The 27350-nt window shown below is 41.4% G+C and overlaps 1 protein-coding gene and 1 pseudogene across 2 annotated transcripts in view; one reads left to right on the top strand and one right to left on the bottom strand.

Annotated features, from left to right (window-relative positions):
* Positions 1–2141: 2141 nt before the first annotated feature.
* LOC132815406 (cytosolic non-specific dipeptidase-like) overlaps positions 2142–27350 on the top strand; it is a 76607-nt gene continuing 51398 nt past the window's right edge. The window contains exon 1 of one of the 2 annotated variants that reach the window (XM_060824307.1): positions 2142–2217. The gene's annotated coding sequence lies outside the window, so the exon portion shown is untranslated. Of the gene's footprint in view, positions 2218–2295; positions 2483–27350 lie in introns of those variants that run through there. The other variant, XM_060824306.1, reaches the window with a different exon arrangement.
* Positions 24232–25586, bottom strand: LOC132815207 (uncharacterized; annotated as a pseudogene).

The raw sequence follows: 27350 nt of genomic DNA on the forward strand, positions 1-27350 counted from the left end.
GCTGCATCAAGACATTATTTCAACGAGCTACATTATACTGCAGCACCCAAGAACTATAAAAAGCAGAAGAAAAATTTCTAAATGATTAAACACAATCCATTGATTCCTCAGAAACAAACTCAAACAAGCAGACACAATGCAACCAAAAACTATAGCCATATTAACTTACATCAAAGGCATATCAGAAATGACTTCCAGACTACTCAGACCTTTTGGCATCATGGTAACCCACAAACCTACCAACACACTTAAACAGTGACTAATGAAACTAAAGGATCCATTAGATACTACCAGCAAATCTAATGACATTTACAAGGTACCATGCAAGAACTGTAAAAAACACTACTACATTGGACAAAGAAGCAGGAAATTTGCCACCAGGATACATGAACAGCATCTAGCCACCAAAAGACATGACCCACTATCACTAGTTTCTATACATTCAGACAAAGAAGGACACCACTTTGTCCTAGAATACACACATTCTAGGACAGGCAAAACAATGACACACACACGAGAATTGTTAGATGTATGGTTTTCTAACCAAAATTCTATCAATAAACACATCAACTTACATGCTATCTACCTTCCTTTGAAAAAAAGAACTGGAAATGACATCATCCACCTTAAGAAACCAAGACCTATAAATAGAGAGGCAGATCATACCACCAGTGCTTCACCAGAGATTCTCACTAATGATGTCACCTAGTATGGTGACAAAACATCTGACAACAAATTATCCAGCTCAGCCAGATAACTTATATACTTATCATCAACCTGAGCTACAGATATTCTCAAAAATAAAGCAAATATTTAAGCAGTGCATTTCCAAATGCAACAAAACCTGCACAGTAACTTTGGACTCAAAGTGGCAAGTAACATTCATGCCACAGAAGTACCAAACACTGCATATCTCCAACAAGAAGGAATCTAAGTATTTCTCCTTGATATTCAATGGCATGACCATCACTGAACCCCCATTGTCAACATCCTGAGGATTATCATTGAACAGAAAGTGAACTCATCTAGCCATATAAATACAGTGGTCACAAGAGCTTCCTAAAGAGTGAGGACCCTGCAGTGAATAACATCTCCTGACTCCCCAGATCCTATCTATCAGGCACAAGGCAGAATTAAGAGTGTGGCTGAATACTTCCCACTTGTCATATGCATCAGGACAACATCCAGAACAAAATAGCTTGCATATTGTCACCACACCCACTATACACTCACTCACTCCACCATTGGCATTCAGTAGCAGCAATGTGTACTATCTAGAAGATGGACTGCTGAAATTTACTGAGGGTCTTTAGACAGCACCTTTTGAATTCATGACCACTATCATCTCAAAGGACAAGTGCAACAGATGCATGAGAGCACCACCACCTGCAAGTTCCCCTCCAAGCCAATCTTGATTTACGAATGTATAACCATTCTTTCAATGTCAGTTAAAAGCTGGAGCTCCATCCTAATGGAATTGTGGGTATACCTACAGCAGATGGACTGAATGGTTCAAGAAGGCAGCTTACCACCATCTGTTCAAGGGCAACTGGGGATAGGCACTAAACGTTGGACCAGCCAGTGATGTTCACATCCTAAGAATGAATTAGAAAAGGTTGTGATTGCCGCTGGAGGCAGGTGGGATTATGCAGCCCAAGGCGTCAGAAATGTGTTTTTTTGGATAGGAGTGGGAATTAGGCCTTCTGGGATTGGAGGTCAGCTGGAAAGGAATGGCAGCAGAGGGGAGAGAAGGAAGCAAAGGCAGTCTGCTAGCTCTTAGAAACTACCCGCCTTAACTACATTCAGTCTCTGAATCATGCAAAAATCGGTACAAATCAAGTGGCATTGACCTCCTGTTGCTGTAGCATTCCAGATGCCAGGGGAAATGCAATGACAAAGGAAGCAGTAAGAGTCGGACGGAGGGGTCAGTTTCAGGTGGCGGGAGGGTTTGGATATAGAGGCTGCAGACCAGGATTTGTTCTATAGAAACAAAAAAAGGAAGAAAGAATACAATAAGGTACTACCCCTCCCCCATCACCCGACTCCAAAATTGGCTGCAAACCCTTTTCAATCAAACCAGCGTATGTCATTAGCCCCGCCCCTACCTGTGCTAACCAACCAGCGGGTCCTCTCCGCTGTCAGTCACGGTAAACCCCGGAAGTACGGGAATGTTGTCTGGCCCATAGTGCATTCAGATTTGGAACCGGTTTCGTGGAGGTAAGTACGGATCCGAGAGTTGTCTGTCTGGTTGCATCGTGGATGTGTGTACTCTGTATTTCTCGGAGTTTTGCCTGCGCGAATCCCATTCAGGAGAAAGCAACTGCTGTAGTTGGATGGCTGAGTTGTGGAATTGAGAATGCTTTTTGGTAGTGATGACTGAATGATTAAATAAGTAAGTGAATGGACGGATGGATAATCCGTAGTCACTGCTCAAAGACAGAGAACGTTAACTGGTGCACAGAGCAACAAAAAAAATTGTACGGTAGGTATGGCTTCATCTGTGAAGAGAAATCAGTGTTAACGTTCCTGAGGACCCAAGCGTTACCGGAACTGAAATCATTAACTATGTTTTCTCTGCTCAAATGCTGTAGATCAGCTGAGCTTTTCCAACAACGTTTTTTTTTTGTTTTTGATTTGCAGTATCTGCAGTTTTGTTTTCAGGTTTTAACAATAAAAACTGTATCTACGTAGATGTGTAGAGCCGCAGGAGATAGGGGAGATACGAAACGAGTATTTTGCATCATTGCTTACTGTGGAGAAGAACATGGAAGATGTAGACAGTGGGGAAATAGATGGTGAAATCTTGAAAAATGTCCATATTACAAAGGAGGTGCTGGATGTCATGAAATGCATAAAAGTGGATAAATCCCCAGGACCTGATCAGGTGTACCCTAGAACTCTGTGGGAAGCTAGGGAAGTGATTGCTGGGCCCCTACTGAGATATTTGTATTGTCAATAGTCACAGGTGAGGAGCTGGAAGACTCGAGATTGGTGAATGTGCCACTATTTGAGAAAGGGGGTAAGGAAAAGCCAGAGAACTATAGACTGGTGAGCTTGACATCAGTGGTGGGCAAGCTGTTGGAGGGAATCCTGAGGGGCAGGATGTACATGTATTTGGAAAGGCAAGGACTGATTAGGGATAGTCAACATGGCATTGTGCATGGGAAATCATGTCTCTCAAATTTGATTTGAGTTTTTTTTTGAAGAAGTAACAAAGAGGATTGATGAGAGCAGAGTGGTGGATGCGATCTGTATAGATTTCAGTAAGACGTTTGACAAAGTTTCTCATGGGAGCCTGGTTAGCAAGGTTAGATCTCATGAAATATAGGGAGAACTAGTCATCTGGATGCAAACCTGGCTCGAAGGTTGAAGACAGAGGGTAGGGGTGGAGGGTTGCTTTTCAGACTGGAGGCCGGTGACCAGTGGAGTGCCACAAGGATTGGTGCTGGGTCCACTACTTTTCGTCATTTATATAAATGAGTTGGATGTGAACATAGGAAGTATAGTTACTGAGTTTGCAGATGAAACCAAAATTGGAGGTGTAGTGAATAGCGAAGAAGATTACCTCAGATTTGAATAGGATCTCCATCAGCTGGACCAATGGGCTGAAGAGTGGCAGATGGAGTTAATTTTAGATAAATGCGAGATGCTGCTTTTGGAAAAGCAAATCAGATCAGGATTTAATGGTAAGGTCCTGGGGGAATGTTGCTTTACAAAGAGGACTTGGAGTCCAGGTTCATAGTTCCTCAAAAGTAGAGTCTTAGATAGGATAGTGAAGAAGGCATTTGGTATGCTTTTCTTTCTTGGTCAGAGTATGGAGTATATGAGTTGGGAGGTCATTGGTTAGGCCCTTTTTTTGAAATATTGCTTTCAATTTTGGTATCCTTCCTATCAGAAGGATGTTGGGAAACCAGAAAGGGTTCAAAAAAAATTTACAAGAATGTTGCCAGGGTTGAAAGTTTGAGCTATAGGGAAGAGACTGAATAGGCTGGGGTTGCTTACCCTGGAGCAGTGAAGGCCGAGGGGTGACCTTATAGAGGTTTATAAAATCATGAGTGTGGATAGGATAAATAGACAAGGTCTTTTCTCTGGAGTGGAAGTGGCACGGTGGCACAGTGGTTAGCACTGCTGCCTCACAGCGCCTGTAGACCCGGGTTCAATTCCCGACTCAGGCGACTGACTGTGTGGAGTTTGCACGTTCTCCCCGTATCTGCGTGGGTTTCCTCCGAGTGCTCCGGTTTCCTCCCACAGTCACAAAAATGTGCGGGTCAGGTGAATTGGCCAAGCTAAATTGCCCGTAGTGTTAGATAAGGGGTATGGGTGGGTTGCGCTTCGGCGGGTCGGTGTGGACTTGTTGGGCTGAAGGGCCTGTTTCCACACTGTAAGTCTAATCTAAAAAAAAGTTTGCAACTTGAAGCTAAGATGTTACGTGCTACCCCTTTTACAAGGTAATGTTATCCTTGTATTTTTTCGAAGAGAGGTTGAGAAGGCAGTGGTGCCGAAATGGCTGACAGATACTGCCGAAATCAACAATCACAGGAGGCCTTCAGGATTTTTTTTTAAGAACAGTTGTACAATGAAAGGCCAGTTTCCCAATTCAGGTTACTTCTAGTTTGGTTTAGTTTTAGCAGGTAGTCAAAAAAACTGTTAGGGACCTAGAGAAGCAGCTTAAAAGGTTCCATGCTTCAACAGAAGTCTTGCCTGAACTTTCTCTCTGTAAACTCTCCACCCGTAAGAATCCGTGTTTGAATTTACCTTTTGCCAAGGGGTGTGTTTTGGATGTTGCAGGGATTAGAACAGCTTCATTAAGTTGCGATATTGTCAGTTGATTTATCAAATAAGTTACTCTAAATTTTTTTTATTTTGTTTATATTTCATCTGTAATGTTGAAATAAATTCTGTTTTGTTTAAAGCAGAGTGGTTTGACCAACTGCATCATTCCTCGAATATCTTGCATCTACCTAAAAGTAAATATAATTTAGGGTCTGGCTTACCTTAGAATAAGTTCTGTGAGATGGTCTGATGAACCTGAAAGGTTAACTCTAGTTTCACTCTTCACAGATACTGTCTGACCTGCTTAATATTTCCATATTTTTATTTTCATATGGAATCATAGAGATCTACATCATGGAGACAGGCCCCTTGGCCCAAACTAGTCCATGCTGACCAAAATGTCTATCCACGCTAACCCCATTTCCCTGTACTTGGCCCATATCCTTGTAACCCTTCCTATCCATGTATTTGTGCTAATGCCTTTTAAATGCTGTTAATATTGCTGCCTCAACCACTTCCGCTGGCAGGTCATTCCATATGCCTCCCCTCCTCTGTTTTAAAAAGGAGTTGCCTCTCAGCTTCCCTTTTACTTTTTTCCTTCTAACCTTAAACTGATGCCGTCAAATCCACAACCCTTTTTAAAAAGACTTGAGTGCATTCACCCTATCCATGCCTGGCATGATCTTATATACTTGTATAACCTGGACATAGCACCAACCCTTGAGGTACTCCACTAGTCACAGGCCTCCAGTCCAACAAGTATCCTTCTGCTATTACCCTCTGCTTCCTACCATAAAGCCAAGTATGTATCCAATTTGCCAGTTCACCCTGGATTCCGTGTGAACTAACCTTGCAGAGCAGCCGACCATGTGGAACCCTATCAAAGATCTTACTGAAATCCATAAAGACTAAGTCTACCACTCTGCCTTCATCAGTCTTCCTGGTCACTTCATCACTGAGCTCTTATCAAATTTGTGAGGCACAATCTCCTAAGCACAAAGCCATGCTGACTATTCCTAATGAAACCTGGTCTTTCCAAATGCATGTATATTTGAGGTTTCTCCAAGTAATTTACCTCCCACAGATTTTAGGCTTACCTGGTCTATTAATTACCAGGGTTTTCTTTGCAGCCTGCCTTGAATACGGGCACAACATTTGTTACCGTCCAGTCTTCTGGGACCTTACCTGTGGCTAACGATGATGTAAAAATATCAGTCAGGGCCTCCGCAATTTCTTCTCTAGACTCTTGCAGTGCTCTTGGATAGATCTAGTCAGGACCAGGAGATTCATCCACATTCATGCATTCTAATACTGTGATTTGGAATATCCCCAAGATATGACCACTAACTTCCCAAGTCTTCATATCTTTCTCTGCAATAAACAAAGGAGCAATATTCATTGAGGATCTTGCAGTTCTACACGTGACATGTCCCTTTGGTCCTTGAGGGGTCCTATACACTCTCTAGTTATTCTTTTTCCTTTAATATTCTTAAAGAGCCTCTTTGGATTCACCCTAGTCTTCTCAGCCAAGGCTATCTCGTGCTCCCTTTTCGCCCTCCTGATTTCCTTCTTCAGTAAACTCCTGTATTCCCTGTATACCTCCAGGGATTCCCTTGATCCCAGCTGCCTGTACCTGATCCATATCTGTTTTTTCTGGTCAAAGCCTCAATATCTGTTATCATCCAGGTTTCCCTATTCCTGCCAACCTATCTCACTTTTAAAGACCTTCCACTTGCCAGAGGTCACTTTGCTTGCAAACAAATTACCCTGCAAGCTCCTGCCTAATTTCATGAAAAATTCACCTTGCCCCAATTTAAAACTTGAACCTGTGGACCAGTTTTTTTCCCCTCCATAACTATTTTAAAATTAATAGAACGATGGTCACTAGTCCCAACACTGTCACCTCAGTCACCTGACAGCCCTATTTCCCAAGAGTAAGTTGAGTTTTGCCCCTCACCGAGTGATGAAACTTTCCTAAATGTACTTAACAAACTCGATCCCATCAAAGCCCTTAATGCTATGGCAGTCCCAGTCTAAGTTAGGAAAATTAAAATGCCCTATGATGACAATCTTATTGCTCCTGCAAGTATTCCCAATTTCCCAATATATTTGTTCCTCTAATTCCTATTGGCTATTTGGGGGCCTATAGTACAATGCCAATTATGTCACTTATTTCTTAGCTCTACCCACAAAGCCTCACTGGATGATTCCCCCAGTTATTTCATCTGATTACTGCTGTGATACATAGCTTAATCAAAAATGCCTTATAAAAAGGCACCCTTTCCCCTCTTTCCACCACCTAAAGCACCTGCATCCTGGCATATTAAGCTGCCAGCCCTGTGCCTCCCTCAACCAAGTTTCTGCAATGGCTATAATATCCCAGTCCTATGTGTCTGTTCATCAGCTTTACCTGTCATCCCTCTTGCATTGAAATAATTGCAATTTATTCCAGCACACATTCCTTGTTCCCTGTCATGTTCCAGCCTGACCTGTCTCTTCACTTTAACCATGTGTTGGCTCAGAAATAGTATTGTGTTTGTTATCTTTGGTTATCTGGAGTGTTTTGGATATTGAATCATGAATGGGGTGGTCAAAACTGCAGATACTGGAAATCTGAAATAAAAATAGAATATGCTGGAGAAACCCAGCAGGTCTGGCAGCATCAGTGGAGAATGAAACAGTTAACATTTCGAGTCTGAGGAATAGACATACCAGTCTGGAAACCAGAGTTCCTCCAGCACTTTGTGATGAAATGTATTCTTCGAGGCTTTATCACCTCTTGCTCTCTACACTTCAGCCAACATGTTATCCTTCTGACACTCTGCCTTTCTACACCAATAGGATGCTGCTTGACTGTTAGCCAGCAGGGACTTCCTACACTTTCCATTTTAGAAAAGTGAAATGTTCCAAGAAAATAATGGAAATTTAATTATGTTTCATGTTCCTGTGATTTTTCTCCAGGGTTTCTCGCAGCAATGCCCTAGAGATTGATTTTCATTCCTGAAAATTCCAGGCCAATCCAGGAGGGCTGGCAAGCTGAGCAAAGGCATTTGGAATTTTGTCAGAACTACCAGGATAGTAGATAACAATAACAATAGATTTTTTTAAACATTGCAACAGGAGCTTAAGTTTCTTGTGTTAAAACTGAAAACCCCTCATAATTTTAGAATGCATAGATAAATGAAGGTTCGAAATCATTAAAAGAATAAAGCAGGGTTGGAAGTGAAATTAATACCAAAATTATTAAAGGAAAATAGTGAAAATCAGAAGAGTAATTTAATCGGTATAACCAAAACTAAATAAGAGAGAAATATTTCTAAAAACATCTGAAGGAGCTACAAAATATGTCACTAATAAACATACTGTTAAGAGGATTTTCAACTTGTAAGCAATGATTTAAAATAGCCAGGATATCTTAATATTTTGTTTCAGTATTTTATAGCAGTCATTCAGGATAGTTCCTTCTAAAGCAGTGCACTATCACTGCAGGCATAGACCCCCCAAATACTTTTAATCAACTTGTTCAGGCATGTTATAATACACCTCTAGGGCAGGTGGGAAGTGAACAATAGACAATAGGTGCAAGAGTAGGCCATTCAGCCCTTCGAGCCTGCACCACCATTCAATATGATCATGACTGATCATTCCTAATCAGTATCCGCTTCCTGCCTTATCTCCATAACCCTTGATTCCACTATCTTTGAGAGCTCTATCCAACTCTTTCTTAAATGAACCCAGAGATTGGGCCTCCACTGTCCTCTGGGGCAGAGCATTCCACACAGCCACCACTCTCTGGGTGAAGAAGTTTCTCCTCATCTCTGTCCTAAATGGTCTACCCCGTATTTTTAAGCTGTGTCCTCTGGTTCGGCACTCACCCATCAGCGGAAACATGTTTCCTGCTTCCAGAGTGTTCAATCCTTTCATAATCTTATGTCTCAATCAGATCCCCTCTCAGAACCTGGGCTTCTTGGCTCAGAGGTAGGGATATTACCACTAAAGCATCTTAAGATGCAGAAGGAACTGCTCAGCTATAAAATGATTAAAGGAAAAATAGAACAGAAGTAGAAAGATATTTATCTCTGATTATCTGAACTGCTGTCTATTGCTAACTTTTTAAATCAGCGAGTAGTAATTTTTATTTCCTATTTGCTATGTATAAGCAAAACTGGGAATGAATTAATGGATTTATTTTTGCACAGGTATGAGTGACTGCTGCATTCTTTCTTACTCACACTTTTTTAAAATCAATTTTTGAGCCTTCGAGTTGAAGATTCTATTGGAGGGGGAAGTCATTTATGAACAGAACAGAATCCCAACAGTGTGGAAACCGGCCATTCGTTTCAATAACTCCACACAAACCCTCCAATGACAATCCCACCCAGACCCATCCCCCATCTATCCATGTAATGCCCATGGCAAATGCACCTAACCCACATGTCCCTGAATACTTTGGGTAACTTAGTATGGCTAATCCACCTAACCTGCATATTTTCAGACTGTGGTAGAAATTGCGAACACCCAGAGGAAACCCAAACAGACATAGGGAGAATGAGCAAACAGATAGTCTGCCCAAGGGTGAAATAGAACCCTGGTCCCTGGCACTGTGAGGCAGCAGTACTAATCACTGAGCCATCATGCCATCTCATGATTTGAGCTAATATTTCTCCTGCTGTTAATTCCAGGTATGAGAAATGCCACAGGTGGGATGAGTTGATTAAGCTGAATTCTAGTTTGCATATTCAGGTGACCATTAAAGATCCCACAAAGTCCCGACTCAGGCGACTGACTGTGTGGAGTTTGCACGTTCTCCCCGTGTCTGCGTGCGTTTCCTCTGGGTGCTCCAGTTTCCTCCCACAGTCCAAAGATGTGCGGGTCAGGTGAATTGGCCATGCTAAATTGCCCATAGTGTTAGGTAAGGGGTAAATATAGGGGTATGGGTGGGTTGCGCTTCGGCGGGTCGGTGTGGACTTCTTGGGCCGAAGGGCCTGTTTCCACACTAAGTAATCTAATCTAAAACAATTTTGCATCAACAGTGAATTCCCCATGAAGCAACACCAGCAAAGTCAGCAGTTTAATGGGTCCTTCATTGTGATTGCGGGATGTTTAGTGCAGATTAGATGCTACCTACATAATATCATCCATATTTCTTGCACTATAATAGTCACCATGTTTTTAATATTCATATTTTCTTTGAAGCTTCACAGATAATCATTATGATGAGATATTACTGTTGTAAATGCGGTATCTGATTTGGCATTTTCAAATGCATCTATTGTATTTCAAGATAAATTTTCTCTATTTATTCAACTTTGGCCCTACTTTACTGTTCTACCAAACATATTTACAGTTTATGAGGAGGTTTATCCCTGTTCCTCCTATGTTTTCTAGAATATAATAAGGCCATGAAGAAATAGGAACAGGAACAGGCCATTCAGCCCTTCAAGCATGCTCTGTCATTTAGCAGGATCAAGGCTGGTCCAACATTCATCAGGTCCTTTCCCTGTAACCCATAATTCTTCTGCTGATCAAGAATCTATCCATCTCAGCCTTGAATATACTCAAGGTCTCTGCCTCCACAGGTCTCTGTGGCAAGAAGTTCCAAGTCCTCTGAGACAAGAAATTCCTCCTCATTTCACTCTTAAATTACTGCCCCTTATTTCCCACAAGGAGAAGCATCTGCTCAGCATTTATCTTGTCAAGCTCCTTAAGAATCCAACATGTTTTAATGGGATTATCTCTCCTTCTAAAATCTGGTGAGTGGAGTCCCAACTTATTAAACCTTTGCTTATAAAACAATCCTTCCAAACCAAGGATCACCCTCGTCAACTTTCTTTGAACCACCTCCAATGAAATTGTACCTTTGCTGAAATAAGGGTACCAATGTTGCTTTCACAATCGCCTTGTTCAGTCGCAGTACACTTCCTCACTCTTTTACTTAAACCTCCTTGAAATAAGGGCCAACCTTCCATTAGCCTTCCTGATTACCTACTATACCTGGGTTTTAGGTTTGTTTGTTTCATGTATACTCTGAAGTCTGTGTTGCAGCTTTCTGCAGTTTTTCTCTAAGTAGCACTCTGTTCTTTTATTCACCTTTCCAAAATGAACAACTTCACATTAATCGTTAGAACTGCAGATAAACCTGAAGCCTGCCTTCAGAAAATGATTTATGGTATTAATTCAGTGGCTAAGAGGATGTTGTGGGTCTTAGCTGCACCTCATTGAGAGTGTGCTTCTGGATAAGCACAATAGGTTAGGCAGTAAGTGAGGAGCAGGAAAATCAATGTTTCGAGCAAAAGCCCTTCATCAGGAATGAGGAGTTGAGCACTTTGGAAGAATTAGGCACCTTTTTCCATCAGATTTATGGACTATATCTCTCTTTGTCATGCAATTCTGAGCCCTAAGTTGGAGTGTTTTCTGTTTCTTCCTTATCTTTTGCTGCCTCAGGTGTTTGTGTGTGTGTCAAAAGTTGTCAAACCCTTTAGCATGTTTCTGCCAGTCTGTTGCCTAGGTAATCCCACATGCCTTTCGTTAAGCAATGCACAAGGTTCAGGTTAATTGGTTTCTCTAGTTACTATCTTGCATTCACCATAGAGGTGGCTCTGACATGTCTAAGGTGACAGATCACCCAGTGGCCTGTGGGTCACAAGTTTGCATTTAGAGATGATGTGACACTTGATTTTGAAGAGACTATATTGATTGGTGCCTGAGCCAAACTCATGTCAAATTGGTAGGAAGCTTGTAGGCCAGCATCAAAGTTCACATAGTACTGCCTTAGTTAGCAGCTCCAACTAATCCATCTTGAACTGTCTTGCCTCTTAATGGCTGGCTCATTAAAAGTGTAATGCTCGGCAAAGTTTTAATGATATGTAAATTATAAGTAAAAATTAGATTATAAACCTGAATGCTGCATAATTAACTGAGATTAAACAATGGTTCAAGGACACACATTTTAAACAAAGGAATAAAGTTCATTTTGATTCCTGCAGTTTGGGAGATTAGTTTCTGCATGTACCTTGTTTCCACAATCTTATCATACTTGTTCTGTTTATCTAAATTGCTAGTCCATTAACAATAACTTCTTTATAAAGGAATTTCCAACTCGATCATATAATCTTGCAACTTTAGATAAAGTAGTCACTTTAACGAGTGTTTTTTATGCAAATTTGAAATGGATGTAGTAATATTGTTAAGAGGTCACTTCGACTTCTGTTAGGGAGTGGTTTATACAAAGTGCAAGTTATATATTACCGAAACACATTTATTGTTTAACTCAAAATTTCTTTGTAGGATGATATATTGTTTGTGCTAATTGAGGTTCTTAAGGTGTAATTTAACTTGTTTTAAGAGTTGAACTATTTGGAAGAATTAGGCACCTTTTTCATCAGATTTTTGCTTTAGTGTTGTACGGTGGTCAACCCAATACACCCCATGTTTAGTTTGGCCTGGCCTCATTTTCCCTGAAGTGCTGAACACAGTTTGAGCTCTGAACCTTCATCAGACTCCCAAGATGCAGAATGCTTTTTTTTTCTAATCTTTTACCTCCTGCAGATCATAGTGCAAAGACAACATTGCCTAAAGTTCATGTTTGATTGTACTTTTTATTTTGCCAAAACTGATAAAACCTATGCAAAAAATTGCAGAGTCTTAAGCACATATTTAAATTCACTGCAGATCAAGTTTCTGTGAGGTTTTGTGCTAGAAAATAGACTTGCTCACAGGTCAGCCTTCATCCTTTTGAAGTTATCTCTAATTGTACCTGTTTGCATAGATTCATGGAAACTCTTAATTTTAAGCTGTTTTAGGCACAAGGACATTGAGACCTGTCATAAAAACCTGCTTCAAAATAAATGTGAGTTTTGAATCTATCAACTGAAAACCTTGATTGAATTTCTTTAACCAAAGAAACTAAAGCTGCATTTCTTAAATTTATTATTTCAAGGGGACACGGCATTGCTGGCAAGACCAGCATTTTCTGCCCATCCCTAACTGCCCTTGAAATGAATGGTTTGCTAAGCCATTTCAGAGGGTGATGAAGAGTCATTACTGTGTGCCTGGAATTGCATGTAGACCTGACCAAGTAAAGATGACAGATTTTGTTCCCTAAAGGACATTAGTGAACCACATGGTTTTTTTTTTGTTTCAATCAATGATGGTTTCATAGTCACCATTATAGAGATTAGCTTTCAGTTCTAAAATTGATTGATTTTAGTGAATTAATTGAATTTAAATTTTACCAATTGCCATTAAAGGAATCAATCACATCCCCAAAGTTATGCCCTGGGAGTCTAGATTGCTAGTCCATTAACACTGACATTGTCTCCTTATGTTTAATGCCAATAACTGGAGCTCACAGACTAAGATGGTTACACAATTTGCTTCATTCCTCCACACTCCAGTACAAGTTGAAATATAGTCAATCTTTCCAAAAAATATCCAACAAAACAATGTGAATGAACTGCATCTCCTTTCCATTACCAAGCCATCTAAATACTCCATGGGTACAACTGGCTCCCATATATCTTATACCAGATATAACCACTTGGCAAATCAGACCCTGGCATGCAAGGTTTTTAAAAAAATGTATTCAGTGTGATGTTGGTATCACTTGCTGAAATCCCTCCTGATGTCAACAAGAACAACCAGAAGGCAGAGAGGTTGTGCAGATTGGGAACATGTATCAGGAAATGTTGTGTCCCAAACAAATGATGGAAAAGAAATCAGGAACTAGGGATGAAGAGTCACTTAGTGCCTGTCAGGAAAGCCTTCACAGAATTTCTGATTTTTATGCACAAGGGACAACTGTGACTAATTTATGCCTGTGTTAAATCCTCTGTTAAGAACCTTGCAACACTAGTTTATAGTCCAATAGGTTTATTTGCAAATACAAGTGCTGTACTTCATCAGGTAGCAGGATCATAAGGCACAGAATTTATAGGAAAAGTGTCGTACAACTGATGTGATGTATTGAACATACCTAGGTTGCTGTTAAGTCTTTAATCATTTAGAATGGGGATCCAGGTCTCAATTGATTGCTATGTAATGCCCAGAGCTTCTTTCAAGTCACAGACACAAGAAAAAGGTTTTATCAGAATGTAAAACAAAAAGTGACATGTCAGTTCAGATAACGCATCGAAGGTGTAAGGTTAGAGTCTGTTTGTAACCCAAACTTGAGTCAGTGTTTCCAAAATAGGAATTTATAAAATGTCACTTGGATTGACTACCTACAAATTGTGTTTTTTGAACAAAATAGAATGTATCTGCAAATACAAATCCGCAAATGCAAATTCAGTCCATAGACTTGTGTGTGCGTGTGGGAGAAAGATGTGTGTGTGTGCGAGTGTGACAGAGTATATGTGTGTGTGTGCCCACGCTTGCATGTATGTGTAAAAGTGTATAGTGTAGTGGGGCAACTGTAGTGTGACATGTACCCAAGATCCCAGTTGAGGCCATCCTCATGGGTTCCAAACTTGGTTATCAACCTCTGCTTGGTGACTCTGTATTGTTGCTTATCACTAAGTCAGCTTGGTCAAGAGCATTTGGCCTCCGATCTTCAGGTGACTGTCCTCCAAGATGGATTTCAGGATGTGCATCAATGCAGAGTCACTGAGCAGAGGCTGATAGCCAAGTTCGGTACCCATGAGGATGGCCTCAACTGGGTTCTTGGGTTCATGTCACACTACAGGTATCCCACTACACTATATACTTTCACACCCACCCCCTCACAGGCATATACTATGTTATATTTATGCATACACTCTCACCTCCCCCACCACACACACACGTCTATGGCTGAATTTGAATTTACAGATTTGTATTTGCCGATACGTTCTACTTTGTTCAAAAAGCACACAATCTGTAGGCAGTCGGTACATGTGGCATTTTATGAATTCCTGCTTTGGAAATAGAACCAATCTGACTCACGGTTGGGAGACAGACAGACTCTAAACGCACACCTTCAATGCATTATCTAAGCTGAGACGTCGCTTCTTTTTTACAAAACCTTCAGTTATCTCAGGACTGTGACTTGATAGAAGTTCTGGAATTTATATATTAATTAATTAATTGAAATCTGCATCCCCATTCTAAGTGATTAATGACTTGACAGGTTTGTTTAATATGTCACATCAATTCTGTGACACTTTTACTACATATTCAGGGTCCTATGATCCTGCACCACTAGCTACCTGATGAAGGAGCAGCGCTCTGAAAACGTGTACTTCCAAATAAACCTGTTGGACTATAACCTGGTGTTGTGTGATTTTTGTCCACCCTCGTCCAACAGTGGCACCTTCACTTCATTAGATCCTCCATGTAAGTGTGTATCTTTTTTATTCACTCACAGAATATAGGAATCTTTGGCTGCATCACTCTGTATTGCCTATCACTAGTTATCCATGAGATGGTAGAGATGAGTTGCTTTCTTGAAGCACAAAACCACGTGCTGGGAGTATAGCCACACTGTTGTTAGGGAGGAATTTTGACCCAATAACACTGAAGGAATCATAATATATTTCCAAGTCAGGATGGTGAGTAGCTTGGAGGGGATTTTTGAGGTGTTCTAATGTATTTGCTACTTTTGTCCTCCTCAATAATAAAGATTTGTGGGTTTGAAAGGTACTGAATTTTGATGAATTTCTGTAGTGTCTGTTGTGGAGAATTTAGACTGTGCATCAGTGGTGAAGCGACTGAATGACTGGCACCACAATCAAAATCAAACTGGCTGCTTTGTTCTGAATGGTGTCAATCTTGCGTTGTTGGAGCTGCACACATCCAGACTAGTGGAAAGTTTTCCACCATGCTGCTGACTTGTTCCTTTGTAGATTTGGAACAGTGTTTGGTGAATCAAGAGATGTTATTATTCCTTGCCTCTCATCTGTTCTTGCAGCCACTGTATTTGTATCAGGGTCAGTCAGTATCTGGTCAGTGGCAATACCCAGAATGCAAGTTCAGTGATGATGATGCCATTTAATAACAAAGGACGATGATAAGGTTGGAAATGCCTATTGCTTGATACATGTGCTGCGAATGTGACAGCACTTTTCAGCCCAAGCCTTGGTACCCCAGGTTTTGCTGCATTTGGGCATGGAATGCTGCATTAATTGAGGAGTCACAAATGGCGCTGAATATTGTGTGGTCATCAGGGACCATCCCCATTTCAGGCGTTTATAATAATGGGGAGGTCGTGTCCCGGACAAAACCTTAAGGAACTCCCACAAGATGTCATGGAGTTCAGATAACTGGTCTCCAACAGCCATGACCATCTTCCTTCATGCCAGCATGATTCCTACCAGCGGAGGTTTCTCCCCATGATTCCTATTGACTCTAGTTTTGTCAATGCTCCTTGATGCTGCATTTGGTGAAATGTAGCCTAGGTGTTGAGGGCAGCTACTCCTACCACATCAGTTCTTTTGTCCATGTTTGAACCAATGAGGAGCTGAGTGACCCAGGAGGAACCCAAACTGGATGCTACTGAGCAGATCATTGCTGAGCAAGTGCTCCTTGATAGCACCATTGTTGGCATCTGCCATCACTTTACTGATTTGTCAAGAGCAGCCAGGTTGAATATAGCCTGCTTTTTGTGTTCAGGACATACCAGGACATTTTTTAACTTTATTGGCTAGATGCCAGTACTAGAACAGCTTGAGTTAGGGTGCAGCAAGTTCAGTGCCTTCAGCCATTTCTTGATATCTATCATATGGAGTGAATCAAATCTGGTGAAGACTAGCATCTGCGAGGCTAAGGATTTCTGGAGGATGCTGAAATGTATCATTTGCTCAGTATTTCTGTCTGAAGATTTGTGAATGCTTCCGCCTTATCTTTTGCACTTTTAAGAGCTTTGCTCCCACATCATTTGAGGGTGGGGATATTTATGGAGCTACATCCAATAGAGTTGTTTCATTGTCCACCACCATCCACAATTGGATGTGTCAGGACAGCAGAGCTTCGATCTGATCTGTTGTTCATTGCATTGCCTAGCCCTTGTCCACCAGAGGCTGCACATACTGTTTCGTACGCAAGTAGTTCTATGTTGTAGCTTCACCAGGTTAACACTTCATTTCTAGATATGCCCAATGTGGCTTCAGACATGTTTTCCTCATTCCTCATTGAACTGGAACTGATTCCCTGTCTTGATGGTAATAGTAGAGTGAGGGATAAGTTAGGCATGAAGCTGCAGATTGTGTTGGCGTCCAATTATATTACTACCATGGCCCAAGGCACGTCAAGAATGTCCAGTCTTCATTTGCACGACCTGCTAAAAGTCTATTCCTTTTAGCATGGTGATAGTCCCACAACGCAATGGAGAGTGTTCTCAGTGTAAAGGCAGGACTTCGTCTCTGCAAGGACTGTGTGGTAGTTACTTTTACTGAGACTATCACGGAGAGTTGCGTCTATGGCAGCCAGATTTGGTGAGGATGAGGTCAAATATGTTTTTCCTTCTTGTAGTCCCTTGCCACCTACTGCAGACCCAGTTTAGTAGCAATGACCTTTTCAAACCGACCAGTAGTGCCACTCTTGGTGGTAGACATTGTCCCCATCCAGAGTATGTTGTATGCCTCCCATACTCGGTGCTTTCTCCAAGTGATGTTCAACATGGAGGAATATTATTTCATCAGCCAAATGAGGAATGGTACATGGTAATCTGCAGGAGGTTTCTCTGCCCATGTTTCATGAGACTTCAATGTTGAGGACTTAGGCCATCTCTTTCCAAACTATACCATTGTGCCCCGACCTTTGCTGCACCTGTCCTGTTAATAGGACAAGACGTAACTAGGAATGGTGTTGACTAGGACATTGTCAGAATTATACCTTATAGACATTATGATATTCTGCTTGGATCCCAGCCATTTACGTGTTAATTATTAAATGAGGGATCTAAATGTAATATCTTTAAGTTTGTAGATGACACAACGCTGAGTGGGATGATGAGTTATGAGGAGGTTGAAGGGATGCTTCAGTGTGATTTGGATGGACGAAGTCAACTGATCATAACCTTTTTAAAGCTTTGAAAATAATTTTACTTCAAAATGGTGGTATACCAATGTAACCAACAATGTTTTGTATCATTTTTTAAGTTACTTTTAGTTTCATATTACTGTCACTTACAGATAGTGGACTATATAGTGAATAACAATTTTGAGAAGTCCAATTTCAGCTGGATGAATCAAACTGTCTCAATCTATTTCTCTTAAATATATCAAGGAATTGTTTTTGAAACAATTTATATTGAATATTTTGGGTGGGAAATTTGAAGTTTTTCCTCTTGCACTTGTCTGGACAGTTTGCAGGCAATACCAATATAAAGGGAAAATAAAATGTATGAGAAGAACATACTGATGTTTTGAAGCAGACTCTGATAGGTGTGTTTCATAAAAATACACCATTGGGTGGTGATTAAACGTTAATTGCTAAGATAATAAAACAAAACTGTGGATGCCAGAGACCTGAAAAAAAAAGAAATTACTAGGGAAACTCAGCCGGCCTGGCAGCATCTGAGGGAAGGAAGCAAAGTTAACATTTTGAGTCCGGTGATTCTTCATCAGCGAGAGAAAGAGGACTAGGTAGGTGAGGCTATGGATGGCCAACCGGGCAAGAAGATAAACTAAATAAGTGATAATAAGAGCTAAGATTAGAAGAGAATGGGTGAGCTGTATTTAAGCAACTCATAATGTGATAATAGACCTAAGAGTGAGTAACTGTTAGAATGAATGACTGTGTTCTAAGTAATCCATATCATTGCAGGACTGGTATGTGGTGGGTAAAAAACATGGAAGGTCAGAGTTAGGCTCTAAAGTTATTGAAATCGATATTGAGTCCTAGAGGCTGCAGAGTTCTCAAGTGGAAAGTGAGATGTTCTTTGAGTTTGTGTTGAGGCTCGCTAAAACACTGCAGCTGGCCCACGAAAGAAGTAATGATGTGGACACACTGGTCTGTTGAAGCAGCAGGCAAATGGGAGCTCTGGATCATTTTTGTGCACGAATGTAGGTGTTCTTCAAAGCAGTCACCCAGTCTACGTTTCACCACCTCAATGTAGAGGAGACCACACTGTGAATAGCGAATGCAGTACAGTAGATTGAATGAAGTATAAGTAAATTGCAGCTTTGCCTGGAAGATGTGTACAGGGCATTGTATGGTCCAGAAGGATTAATTGACCAGGTTTGTTTCAGATGGAAAGAAACCTTGTCAATCAGGTTGACTCTAGGTAAGGAATTGCCCTGAGAAAAGAACCAAGAAATAACTGCTCTGTGTGTGTGTGTGTGTGTGTGTGTTTGTTGCTCATCAGTCTGGGACATTGTGATATGGTAACTCCATATCATTCTCCACAAGTATAGCCTAAATACTTGGCATCACATCGGTACTAAAATTAATATACCACATTACTTGTTTGTGTGATAGGCAGAACTTTTGTTTTTGGTTTGGTGTCAGTACTGTATTAGTGGTGAATACCATTCATGTTGCTACTGCATACTGCTATTTCAACAGTTACTGAAACTTTTCAGTTACCTTACACATCCCAGAGTAATTGGGATAGATAAGGCACTTTTCAGGACCAGCAGTGATAGCCTTAGACCTATTTGTGAATTTGTGCGATAAATGGCGAGAAATTATCTGTTCAGGGTAGCCCTTATCCCACAGGATGGTTTTGATGCACCACACTTCAGTCTCAAGCTTGCAGAAGAAATGACTATTTAAAGGTTGTTAATAAGGCCAATCTTAAAGCCTGTGGATTTATAGGAATCCTAATGTGTACAGTTTTTGTGAAGATAGGTTTGTGATAAACAGCAGTAGAGAACCCAAATCAAATACCTCACCAGGACCTCTAGAAAAGTGGGCACAGTTGACTGTTCTATTTCAAAGGCAAGTACAAGTTGGAGTTCATTAAAACTCAGATTTTTATGCACAATTGTTGATTCAAATATAGCAAAGGTATTGCCAACATATCAGAAATATGCAAGGGATAAGTGTCATTCATGGAGGGCAGATTTCTCATGGAGCCCAACAAAAATGTTTGAGAGATGGGCTTAAATGGAATCCCATGGAAATACCATTTGATTTGGACATGTGTGGTGACATTAAAACTAGCACCACTGCTGCTGAGATAGCGGTTTCATACACTAGTGGCAAGTCTAGATCACCATGGCATATAACTTCAGGGCAGGTGTCTGTGGCTTTTTTTTTTTGCTAGTCTACTTGCCATGTACCACTCAATGTCAAATGAGCACATGGGCACTGTATTGTGATTGACACGGAAGTACTGCTTAGTCTTTGCAGATGTGGAGGAATCCTTTACTGTGTGGAGAACTTTGCTCAAAACTAACTGAAACAGTTCATTCAACCATTTGACAAGTGCATCGTTATAGATAGGAAAGCATAAAGAGACATTACTTTGTATGTGTTTTGGATAGCCTATACTTGGGTGGATGCACAAAGTCATGAAGACGAACCCTACCATATAACATCTGACAGCTCAGTTCATGGGTGCAGCAACCTTCTATCTTGCTTTTGAGTAAGACTGTCCAGGCACAATAAGCAGCAAGTCCAATGCATGAATTTAGAATCTTCATTGAGAATGATTTCATGTTCTTGTTATGGTGGGTCATGGTGTTAAGGACAGTAGTTTGGATGATCACATCTACAGTAATTGTCACCTGTCTGACCAGCTTGATTGCTGTGTTTTGGTGCTTAAACTTAGCGGAGAAAGTGGGGACTGCAGATGCTGGAGATCAGAGCTGAAAATGTGTTGCTGGGAAACACATTTTCAGCTGATCTGCGCTTTTTCAGCAACACATTTTCAGCTGCTTAAACTTAGCTACAGGCACAGTTGCATGGATAGCATGTTTTGAGATGTGATACTCCACCCCATACCTTAAGGATATGCTGTCAGTAAGGGAATGAGTGATCAACAGGCAGAAGAAGGGATGCTGACAGGCAGTCAGGAAGGCCAAACTCTGCATCTTGCTCAATAGATTTTTTTTTGTGTTGGACAATGTTAAGAGTAATGATTCCTCTGGGGAGTGAAGCCAGAGCTTAGCTGCACAAAGGAAAGCTGAAAGAGAACTATAGTAGCAGGAGGCTTAATGAAAGGTATAGACAGTTTTTTTTCAGCGGCTTGTGACTCCAATGTGGTGTGTTACCTCCCTGGGGCCAGGCCAAACATGCCCCTGAGCAGCAGTGGGGTATTCTGAAGCAGGAGGGCAAACAAATCCAATATCGTGGTTCACAATGGGACCATATGGAGTACACCTTGAATGGATGGACCCAAGGATGTACAGAGGATCAGAGGGACCTCATTGTGCATGTCATAAATCCTCGAAGGCAGCAGGTCATCTAGATAAGGTTTTTAAGAACACATTTGGATACTTGCCTTCATTAGTTGAGGCAGTGAACACAAGGAGGTCATGATAGAGTTGTATATGTTATTTAGTGCACAGCTGGAGTGCTGTGTGCAGTTTTGATCCCCACATTATAGGAAAGATGTGTTTGCAGTAGAAAGGGTGAGGAAGAGATTCACCAGGATGTTGCCCGGACTAGAGCAATTCACCTATGAAGAAAGTTTAAGTATCCAGGGGTTGTTTGCCTTAGAGAAGGAAGTTGAGTTGGGACCTGAATGAGGTGTAAAAATTGAGGGGCATAAATATCTACCATAGCAAGAAACCTTTCTCCTCAGTAAAGGAGTCAGTAAACAGGGGAAATAGATTTAATATAAAAGTTTAGAAGGCATTTGAGGAAGGATTTTGTTACACCCAGAAGGAAGTGGGCATCTGGAACTCACTGCTTGAAAGGATGGTAGAGGTGGGAACCCTTGCAAAATTTAAATATTTAGTTGAACTCTTGAAAAGTTATAGGATACAAGGCTACAGGCTAGGTAATGGAAAACAGAGCAAGAATAGATTGCTATTTGATGACTGACATGGTCATCATGACGGACATGATGGGTTGAAGGGTTTCTTTCTGTGCTGTAAAAATAACTCTCTGCCTATCCCAATGCCTTTGAATTTTCAGATATGTTGGTATGGCTCGGAAGCCTTGTGACACTGCCGCACATTCATGTTTTGTGTGAAAGTCAGACGAGTTGTCTAGCATCCCACAATATACATGCACCAAATTAACCCTGCGTTCTTGAAATGAATTATCAGTGGAAGCTGGTTTGTGGCAGAATAGCCAACTTATATTCTAAACCATTGGCCAATTAGAGACATTTAAGCGACTCTTGGATAGACACATGGAAGATAGGAGGTAAAAACAATGACAGCAGATGCTGGAAACTAGATTCTGGATCAGTGGTGCTGGAAGAGCACAGCAGTTCAGGCAGCATCCAAAGTGCAGCGAAATCGATGTTTCAGGCAAAAGCCCTTCCTTTTGCCCGAAACGTCAATTTCGCTGCACTTTGGATGCTGCCTGAATTGCTGTGCTCTTCCAGCACCACTGATCCAGAATCTGGAAGATAGCACAATGAAAGGGATATAAGTAAGTCTGATCTTAGAGTAGGATAAAAGGCTGGCACAACATGAAGGGCTGAAGGGTCTGTACTGTGCTGTATTATTCTATATTCTAGTTAGGCAGTTTCATGGCAGATTTTACATGTGCTGATATGCTAATGGTTTTGACATTAATTGAGGGAGAGGTACTTCTCAGAGCTAGCACAATTAGTGCCTGATCCACAATTGCGCACGCATTAGAAACTAGCTTTTCAGCATCTACGGTTTTGTTTTTTTCATAAACAACTTTTGTCTACTTAGACCACAGCATGAAGGAACAGTAAGTAGAAGCAAATGTTGCATCTGCTGCACCATTCAGTGAGCTCATGGCAAGTTGAAAACAATAAAGGGATCTGCCCTTTGAGACATGTGAAAGCAAAGTTTTGTGTGTGGCTGCATCAAGATGTGCATCGACCCTCAGTTTGCAAACACCAAGTATCACTGCGTGGAGGTTCTACCTGTCCCCAGTGTTATGAAGGATTGGACTGGCATCATTGCCTTGGAATGCTCCAGGTAGTTAGACAGTCCCCTATCGCTTGTCCCTCATGGAGAAATTTGCAAAGAAAAACACCGTTGACTACAAGTCCATCAGGAAGTGGTCAGCATGTAGCATCCTTGAGACTTTGTGGGAAAAGGAGAAGGTGGATCCTATCATGTGATTCCCTGAGCTTGAGTCAAAGTCATTTGGCAGAATGCTTTATCTCAGAACTTTCCAACCAACACCAAAATATTGTTTGGCTGGTGGTGAGAAGAGCACTACCTGCACGATCTTTCCTGGTGAGACCGATTAGTCTGCCCTTGAAGCAACTGGGGGGATTTGAATGTATCGAACATCGCATTCTGAAATGCACCTTTGCAAAGGAAAGTCTGCCGAGAGCTACAATGGTTTTTGTTGATGATTGTCCCTAGCAGCTCCATGATGCAGAATTCTGCTTTAATGTCTGTTCCCCGAGACAAACATGGACTGCGCCTGGAGAACTATCAACTCAACTATTTGGTCTGCCTGAAACTTGCTGGTATTCCAGAGCAAAAAATTGATGTCTGAGTGTTGAGACTGGCATATTCCAAGGTCTAGGGATGCAATAAAGCTTGGGGCAGCTTCGCCAAGGCACAGTAGGTATGACCACAGTCTGAGGTCTTCATGCTGAAGTTAAGTGGGGGTCTGTTCAGTTATTGGACACTCTTACTATCTCAAATACACCTAAATATAATCTAGTTCAAGTAAGCCTTTGGTTTGTTTGGATACAGTCAAACTTCGATATTTGTTTGTGAGAGAAACAAAGCTCACTCACTGCAATAATTTCAGTCCGAGACAAGATCTGAATCAGTAGTGCCCTTTATTTCACACTTGCAAGTGGGTGTGATGTCCACAAGGCAGGGACAAAACACACTGAATTCAACAAATACTTGATATTTATATAATTTGGTTCCTACATTTTTTTTTCTTATTTCATTGCTTCCTCCCCTGTTTACATCCTCCACTTCCCTAAGACCGGTACCCATTACTCCTGTTTATCTCGTGTCTTATCCGGTCTTGTCTGTGGGAAAAAAAAATGCACATTCCGGGTTCTCAAGGCCATTTGACCTCATCCTGCTGTGGGCACATCCTTGCCTTTTCACAGCATCTTATCACTAAGCCCTTTTAATTGGGGTTTGTTCCTGTGTTTCTGTAAAAGTGGGAAACAGATGTTTATACCTATTGGTTATACAGGCATATTGAGCTTAACTGTCTTACAGTCCCATTTCTTTCTTGCATACACTTTTAGCTAATAATTGAGAATTGCAGAAGTGACATTAATTTACCATATCCCACACTTTCCCCTTTTTCTTTCTTTACCATTTGTTATCTTCTGCATTTTTCTTTTAAGCATTGCTCCTGAAATTCGCAAGCATCATTCCGGGAATTTCATCCATCTTGGTCTCACTCATCTCCTCATTATTTAGTTGATAAAGTTCTTGTCTGATTTCCTTTTAAGGGCATCTATTTCATTAAGGCTGTCTAAATCAGTCTTTGGGTGAGCCCTCGTATACAGGGTATGATACAACAGCCAATGGCTACCAATACCCCGACTACTATTATCAGGGAAGTAAGGATGGAAACTACCACCCCCTTCCATCTACCAAACCAGGATTCAAGCAATCCCATGAGAGATGTGTCTACTCCTGAATTCTCAGCCAGCTCCTCTGCTAAGGTAGTCAATCGCCTTAAGGCCCGAGTAATTGAACCATCAGGTGTAGTGTTATTAGGAAGAAAGGTACAACAGCTTCCTCCTAACATCTCTCACACACCCTTTTTCTGCTAAAATCATATCAAGGGCCATTCTGTTTTTCCATGCCATCCTACTTGTCGCATCAAGTTGTTCTGATATTCCTTTAACTGCATCTTTTGTATAATTTATAAATCGATGTTGATTATAGAAAATGTCATTTATCCAATCTACATTTTTATTAATTGTTACCCACCAAAAGAGAGCTGACTCGAAGCCTGCTGCTGCAATCTGGTTACGAGCCTTGAACTCATCAGGTACCCTCCTAGGGACTCCTACAGAATCGAGATAAATCCTGTCATCGAAAGAAGTGTCTAACAATGATCTCTTATCCCTTCCATTTTTCCCTACTATCTTTTTCCTTCTCAAATGCCAGGGTAAATGGACTTGCCAATTGTACAATTGCACATATCCCTTGCCAATCCGGAGGTAGGGTGGGTCTCAATATTTTGCCTCCACAGTACCACCACAGATCTGCTCGGGGAACCTTTAGTGCTGAGTAGTTCCCTCCTTTCTCTGTGTCGGTAACATTTTTAATCTCTGTACACAATTTCAGCTCCCCCAAATCTCTAGAGCGACTTGTACCTCGTCTACACACACACAATGTGTGATTTCCAACTGCGGCAAAAAATGTGGGGGGAACTTGTATATCTTTCTTCTCCAAGGGAGGGAACATCAGAGATGGGGCGGTACAATTCCTATCATTCCATGCAGTCTCATCCTGATACAGGGCTATCATACATTTCATGCCCTTCCTGTCTCGCTTCCACCTGAGCGGAAAGGGAACCACCTGGGCCACTGGCCTCCCGGAGGCACATGCATAGAAATTGCTTTTGTTCAGACTTTTTACAGTATACTTTACCCATTCAACCCAGGCATTTGCATCCCTGTACCCAGTTTCTATTTCGATAGTCTGTTTCAAGTCCTTTACCTCTATAATTTGTAGTATGTTAGGATCAGTGGGAGGGGTGAAAGGTTGTATCTTATTTTCCAGTAATTCCGCCCGTTTTCCCTGTCCTACGCTAATTCGAAAACAACAGCCCACGAAATGCTTCCCATGTGCTTTCATTTCTATCCCAAATGATCCAGCCCCCCCCCCAAAAAAATTGCTTCATGCCATGTGGTTTTCTTTATTGTCAGGTATATTGGGTTACACTTTTTATCGGGACAATCACGAGCTGGTTGAAAGGGGGTCTGGTGTACTGTGAGACTATTATGCCAAGTACCATCCCCAAGGCCATCTTCCTAGGACTGAAGATGTATCTCTGAACTGCGGTACTGTCTCTGATTATCTACATCCCCACAATTTACTAAGCTGCATGCATCAGCATCTATTACTTGTGGATTATCAGACTCCGGAACCATTAATAATACATATGAAAAGGATATTTGACAAAATCCCAATACTAAGAGGGCTAACATCATAACTCTAAGCATTCCCAGTACTTTAAACATCATGCTGAAGCACAAAATGACTCAATATACAATCTTACAGAAATAATCCCGCTCTCGCATCGCCACTGTATAATCAATTACTCAAAGTCTCTTTAGTCTGAGTTTCAGCGGGTCTTGCGTTGATTCAGCTGTCCAGACTTCTTCCTCAACTGGAGATTCCACTGGCCCATTGATCCGAGTGTAGTGAGTCCAGCCTTTCTCGCTGTCCTTATTGCTGTTTCAGTTAAAAGAGCCTGGTACGGCCCCTGTCCGGTTGCAATTTAGTCTCTGATTTTACTAAGACCCAATCTCCCGGCTGGATGGGATGAACGGTGAATTCTAGGGGTGGAGTCTGTGCCAATAAACCCTCTTTCCTGAGGAAAGACAGAGGAGGACAAGCCCAGTATATACTTATTTAAGAACAAATCTTTAGTTTCGGGAATTAGCAATTCTCCATTAGTTCCCAGATAAGGTAATCCAAATAAGATTTCATAGGGGGATAGTCCCAAATCTTTCCTTGGGGCTGTGCGTACTGGGAAAAGAGCTAAAGGTAAACATTTGGTCCAAGGGAGTCTGGTTTCGATTATCAATTTAGAGAGCTGTCGTTTGAGTGTTTGGTTCATTCTCTCAACCCTTCCTGATGATTGCGGGTGCCATGGAGTATGGAATTCCCAGGAGATTCCCAACCCTTTCATTACCCCCTGTAACACTTTAGAGGTAAAATGAGTTCCTTGGTCAGAATCTATACGGTGTACTAGCCCATATCGGGGAATGATGTGCTCCAATATTGTTTTAGACATCCCACTCGCAGTGGCAGTAGCTAGAGGGTATGCCTCAACCCAACCGGATAAATGATCTACTATGACCAACATATATTTTAGTCTCCCTACCCTGGGTAACTCAGTATAATCTACTTGTATACTCTGGAAGGGTATCAATCCTGGGTCTCTTCCTCCTGGGGTCTGTTTTCTCAAGACTCTTTTATTTACCTTTCTGCAGATTATACATCCCTCACATATTTGTTAGCAATTGTATATATTCCTTTACATCCATATTCCCTAAGAACTAAATCACACATTGCTTGTGCTCCCCAATGGCTGCCTTGGTGTAGGGCAGCCATAATCTCTCGCATCATCATTTTGTTCAACATCTGTCCAAATAAATTCGGGGATTCTGTAAACCCCTGGGGGAGCACAGTCCGCCAGTATTGCTGTTTCCGTCCTGTCTTGGGGTCTTCCCATTCAAAGGCGAACAAATTCCTACTTCCCTCCGCCAAGGGACAGGCCCAAAAGGCATCCTTTAAATCTATCACACTAAACCATTTGTGGTCATGAGGGATCTTACCCAATAACGTATAGGGGTTTGGCACCACTGGATGTCTGACCTGTACTATTCGATT

This window comes from Hemiscyllium ocellatum, chromosome 4 (genome assembly GCF_020745735.1).
Source record: "Hemiscyllium ocellatum isolate sHemOce1 chromosome 4, sHemOce1.pat.X.cur, whole genome shotgun sequence".
Classification (NCBI taxonomy): Eukaryota; Metazoa; Chordata; class Chondrichthyes; order Orectolobiformes; family Hemiscylliidae; genus Hemiscyllium; species Hemiscyllium ocellatum.